The following is a 6,514-nucleotide window of genomic DNA, read 5'->3' on the forward strand; positions in this document are numbered from 1 at the left end:
ATATGTTGAAATCTAATCCCTAGGGTCATGGTATTTGGAGGTGGGCCTTTTGGTGGGTAATTAAGTCATGAGGGTGGAGCTCTCATGATTGGAATTAGTGCCCCTACAAGAAGAGGCCAGAGAGCTAGTTCACTCACTCTCTATCATGTGAAGATAGAAGTTGGCAGTCTGAAACCTGGAAGAGGGTTCTCACCAGAACCTGACCATTCTGGCACCCTGATCTCAGACTTCCAGCCTGTAGAACTAAGAAAAAATAAGTTTTCTGTTATTTATAAGCCATCCAGTTTGTGTGGCACTTGGTTATATCAGCCTGCCAAAGTGATACAGACAGTATGCTGTTAGCCCAGCCATCTAAACAGCAATAGCTAAATTCTTGGTAAGTACCAGGCACTTTGGGTAACATATATATTATCCTGATCCCATTGTGATGGGTGTTGACAGCATCCCTGTTTTACAAAATGGGAAATAAAAATTAAGGAACTTGCTTGGAGTTGCTTGTGTAACAGTGACAGGGGACTTCCTGTCTGGCCAATGACTCCAATGTCCCCACCCTTCATTACTTACCATACTATCTCCCTGAAAAGTTTCTATATTTATATCATTAAGAATCCCGAGTACTCTGATTTTACAATAGTATATGCAAACAAATTTTAATTCCAGTCTAAACAAAATTTAATTGGTGAATTTTAAGTATTACCAAACTATTCATATATTCAATTCCAAATATAAACTGAAATTATTCTAATTGTTCATTGTTTTAGATTACCCTAAATTAGATTTAGGTTTCCCTCTCCAGACAAAATTAAAACTTTACCACATAGTTTTAAATCTGAGAAATATTCAATTTTATATTGACATTTGGCAAATCAAAGAAAAATTTAATTTCATTTGTTTTTCCCAACTTTTTGAGCAAGGAAAACCAAACAGGTTAGTTTTTTTAATTTCTTGTGATGGATTTTTCTATTTGCCAGGAAGACAACTGATTCCCCAATTAATGACCAGAAGGGTATCAACCTTCCTTTTTATTATTATTATTATTATTATGTTATGTTAATCACCATACATCATTAGTTTTTGATGTAGTGTTCCCTGATTCATTGTTTGCATATAACACCCAGTGCTCCATTCAATACATGCCCTCCTTAATACCCATCACCAGGCTAACCCATCCCCCCACCCCCTTCCCCTCTAGAACCCTCAGTTTGTTTTTCAGAGTCCATGATCTCTCATGGTTCGTCTCCCCCTCCAATTCCCCCCCTTCATTCTTCCCCTCCTTCTATCTTCTTCTTCTTCTTTTTCTTTTTAACATATATTGTAGTATTTGTTTCAGAGGTACAGATCTGTGATTCAACAGTCTTGCACAATTCACAGCACTCACCATAGCACATAGCCTCCCCAATGTCTATCACCCAGCCACCCCATCCCTCCCATCCCCCACCACTCCAGCAACCCTCAGTTTGTTTCCTGAGATTAAGAATTCCTCACATCAGTGAGGTCATGTGGCCAACAGACACATGAAAAATGCTCAACATCACTCTGCATCAGGGAAATCCAAATCAAAACCTCAATGAGATATCACCTCCCACCAGTCAGAATGGCTAAGATTAACAAGTCAGGAAACAACAGATGTTGCCAGGGATGTGGAGAAAGGGGAACCCTCCTACACTGTTGGTGGGAATGCAAGCTGGTGCAGCCACTCTGGAAAACAGTATGGAGGTTCCTCAAAAAGTTGAAAGTAGAGATACCATACGATCCAGCAATTGCACGACTGGGTATTTAACCCAAAGATACAAATGTAGGGATCCGAAGGGGTACGTGCACCCCAATGTTTATAGCAGTAATGTCCACAATAGCCAAACTGTGGAAAGAACCAAGATGTCCATCGACAGATGAATGGATAAAGAAGATGTGGTATATATATACAATGGAATATTATGCAGCCATCAACTTTTCTTAAGAACAATGTCCTTTAATTTTTCCTGTGGGGGGGGGGGAGGTAAGGCATCAAGTAAAATTGCCTCCTGAAAATGAGGACAAAAATACTGATTTGAAGGATACATGCACCCTGATGTTTATAACAGCATTAGCAACAATAGTCATATTATGGAATGAGCCTAAACGTCCATCTACTGATGAATGGTTAAGAAGAGGTGACATATACCCATACAGTGGAATATTGCTCAGTCATCAAAAAGAATTAAATCTTGCCATTTACAATGACATGGACAGAGCTAAAGTGTATTATGCTAAGTGAAATAACTCAATAAGAGAAAGACAAATGCCATATGATTTCACTCACATGTGGAATTTAAGAAACAAAACAGATGAACATAGAGGAAGGGGAAAAAGAGAGAGAGAGGGATGCAAACCGTAAGAGACTCTTTACTATAGAGAACAAACTGAGGGTTGATGGAGGGGAGAAGGGTGAGGGACGTATGGGTGATGAGTATTAAGGAGCCACTTGTGTTGAGCACTGGACATTATATGTAAGTGATAAATCACTAAAATCTACTCCTGAAACCAGTATCACACTATATGTTAACTAACTAAAATTTAAATAAAAATTTGAAAAAGAAAAATATAAAGGGGAAATCAAGACAGCCTAAAATGAAGGAAAACTAAATGAATTTGTTTCCAACCAACTTACACTAAAAGAATGACTATCTTGGTTATTTGGAATTTAACAAAGAAATAACTCATTAAATTAAGTTTGTGGCAATATCGGGGAAAAATAAATGTTTTCTGGTGCACACAGTGAAAAAAATAATGAAATAATGAAATAAAGTAAAATAAAGTAATAAAATAAAATAAGGACAGCCAAGAAGGATATCCACTTCAACACAGATTTGGAGAATTTGATTACTCCTACAGAGGTGAGATATGTAAAACAATCAGCAAACTGCACATTTGAAAAATTATCATGTGAAAAGATAATTCTAAAAAGCACAGCCTTGTGATTTGCCTTAGATACCTTATCTTGTAAAAAATGTCTTGAATATCTTATCTCATGAAAACCATCAACATGTCAATTTCTGGATACGAAAAGCTTGAGTATATATCTGGAACACATTCCTGAGCCTACACAGGAGAGAAGACGATTTTTTAGGCTTAAATGCAATAGAAATACACTAAAATCAGTATGGGATTTTTCTCAGCTTAAAGTGGCTACCAAGGCCAGAAGACAGTGATGAAGACTGGGGGTCAATATCCTGTGTGTCTGGTCCCGGCTGTGCCCCACACTCTCTATGTCCCATTGGCAACTTCTTCAATCTCTCTGAGCCTCAGATTCCCTTTAATGTTTTAATAAACAAGATGGCATTCAAGTAAATGATCTCTATGGGCCCTTTAATATTCATTTCTACATACTACATCAGACCATTTATAAAAATCAGTACTCACGACTTGTATTTTTTTCATGCACTTCTGTAGTATTTGTTAATTTTTCTTAATGACCCCACATCTGTTCTAAACTCTTGAAGAATGTCAGAACATCTCCCCAAAGTGTGCTACTTCGGCATGTGGACTATTTTAAGCTGAGGGCAATCAAGATCCAGCAGACTCAAGAAAAACTTTCACCTCTCCCTTAAGCTACCTAAAAGAATTTGGGTAGGGGACCTAGCCCAGAAAGAGCGTTTTACTAAGAGATAACTTCTGTATCTGAATAACCTATCTGTATGGCAGGACAAACACCTAATTACCAAACATCTGCTCTTTTTATTATCCTGTGATTCACTGTCCTTCCTTTTGCAGCCCCAGTTCCTTATCTCATTCCTTAGTTCAAGATGGCATTTAAGGGGCACCAGGGTGGCTCAGTTAGGTAAGTGTCCACTTCTTTTTTTTTTAAAGATTTATTTATTTATTTGAGAGAGCAAGAATGAGAGAGAGAGAGAGAGTACATGAGAAGGGGGAGGGTCAGAGGGAGAAGCAGACTCCCTGCTGAGCAGGGAGCCCAATGCAGGACTCGATCCTGGGGCTCCAGGATCATGACCTGAGCCGAAGGCAGTCGCTTAACCAACTGAGCCACCCAGGCGCCCCAGGTGTCCACCTCTTGATCTCACCTCAGGTCTTCTTCATCTTAGGATCATGAACAGTTCAAGCCCTGCGCTGGGCTCCACAAAGTGTGGAGTCCACTTAAAAAAAAAAAAATGCCTTTAAGCTTCAGTTGTCCTGCTGTCCCTGGGTCTCATATTCTTACAGGTCTCCTATATGTGTGTAATCAATCTGTCCTATGTTAATTCGATTATTAGACCAGCCCTGGGAACCAAAAAGGATGGAAAAACTCAACACACTATATTGGCAAGAGTATGTGCTGATCTTCAGCATTCTAGATTCTCTGTAGCTCACATAGTTTTGCATTCAGATATGGTTTCATATCTTGGCCTAACTGAATGAGTCATTTTTCAAGAGCTCTCACACTCTCACAGATGGCTGAGCTGCCAGGTTTTACTTTATTTACATATGAAAAAGGTTTTACATATTTCAGAGACAACTCACTTATCTATGACAGCTTTGTCAGTCACAAAAAAATGTTGACTTTTTCTGCACATGTACTTATCCTAAAATAATTTTCCTGTTCATACAGGTCTTCACACAGAAATGGAATAAAGTAAGGATGTGTTTAATCCTCCTTTGTCCTTGTTTTTATCCTTGGCACAATCAGAAAGTGCAAAATGAAAAATGACTCCATTAATTTCTTACTCATTTCCATTGTACCTGAAAACAAAGCCATGCAATTTACAGAAATGTAGAGGTATAAAAAGTCTCCTGATTTTTTTTCTCTATATTAGCACAAAAACACAGATAAGGTCGAGAACTGCCACCAATAATTCAGCACTATTACTTTCTAGATGAGCAGAACTAGTAGAATAAAGTTGGCCAGAGTATGAAAACCTGCTAATTTTGAAATATCCAGATGAGGCCACCTTAGAATCCATCAATCCTCAACATGTTAAGAATCCAGCCTAGATCAACAGAGCCCCATTGTCTGCAGTGGCCCATAAACACGTGAGTGAGAAAAGTGAAGACCATATAAACCGCCCAGAAGACCCATAGACTCCAGAGCAATCATAAATTATTATTTTTTTATTATGTTACATTAGTCACCATACAGTGCATCATTTGTTTTTGATGTAGCGATCCATGATTCATTGTTTGCATATAATACCCAGTGCTCCATGCAGTATGTTCCCTCCTTAATACCCATCACCGGGCTAACCCATCTCCCTACCCTCCTCCCTTCTGAAATCCTCAGTTGTTTCCCGGAGTCCATAGTCTCTCATGGTTCGTCTCCCCCTCTGATTTCCCCCCTTCATTTCCCTTCCTTCTCCTAATGTCCTCCATGCTATTACTTATGTTCCACAAATAAGTGAAACCATATGATAATTGACTTTCTCTGCTTGACTTATTTCATTTAGCACAATCTCCTCCCATCCATGTTGATGCAAAAGTTGGCTATTCATCCTTTCTGATGGCTGAGTAATATCCCATTGTATATACGGACCACATCTTCCTTATCCATTTGTCTGTTGAAGGGCATCTCGGCTCTTTCCACAGTTTGGCTATTGTGGGCATTACTGTTGTGACATTGGGGTGCATATGACCCTTCTTTTCACTACATCTGTGTCTTTGGGGTAAATACCCAGTAGTGCAATTGCTGGGTCATAGGGTAGCTCTATTTTTAAATTTTTGAGGAACCTCCACACTGTTTTCCAAAGTGGCTGTACCAACTTGCATTCCCACCAACAGTGTAAGAGGGTTCCCCTTTCTCCACAACCTCTCCAACATTTGTTGTTTCTTGCCTTGTCAATTTTTGCCATTCTAACTGGTGTAAGGTGGTATCTCAATGTGGTTTTGATTTGAATTTCCCTGATGGCTAATGATGATGAACATTTTTTTCATGTGTCTGTTAGCCATTTGTATGTCTTCTTTTGAGAAGTGTCTGTTCATGTCTTCTGCCCATTTTTTTGACTTGATTATTTGTTTTTTGGGTGTTGAGATTGAGAAGTTCTTTATAGATCTTGGAAATCAGCCCTTTGTCTGTAGTGTCATTTGCAAATATCTTCTCCCATTCCGTGGGTTGCTTCTTTGTTTTGTTGACTGTTTCCTTTGCTATGCAGAAGTTTTTATCTTGATGAAGTCCCAAAAGTTCATTTTTGCTTTTGTTTCCCTTGTCTTTGGAGACGTGTCTTGAAAGAAGTTGCTGTGGCAGAAGTCGAAGAGGTTACTGCCTATGTTCTCCTCTAGGATATTGATGGATTCCTGTCTCACATTGAGGTCTTTTATCCATTTTGAGTTTGTATGGAACCAGAAAAGACCCCGAATCATAAATTATTTTAAGCCACGGAGTTTTAGGATGATGTGTTATGAAGCAATAGCTAACTGAGACACCCATTAGCTATTGCTTTAAAAAAGAGAGGGTGACAACTGTCTTGAAGGCTGCTGAGAGTTCAAGTGAAATTAGACAGGTATGTGAATGTTCAACTCAGATCTGTGAAGACAGACTTTGAGGAGGAAA

Source organism: Zalophus californianus, chromosome 10 (genome assembly GCF_009762305.2).
Source record: "Zalophus californianus isolate mZalCal1 chromosome 10, mZalCal1.pri.v2, whole genome shotgun sequence".
NCBI classification, from domain to species: domain Eukaryota; kingdom Metazoa; phylum Chordata; class Mammalia; order Carnivora; family Otariidae; genus Zalophus; species Zalophus californianus.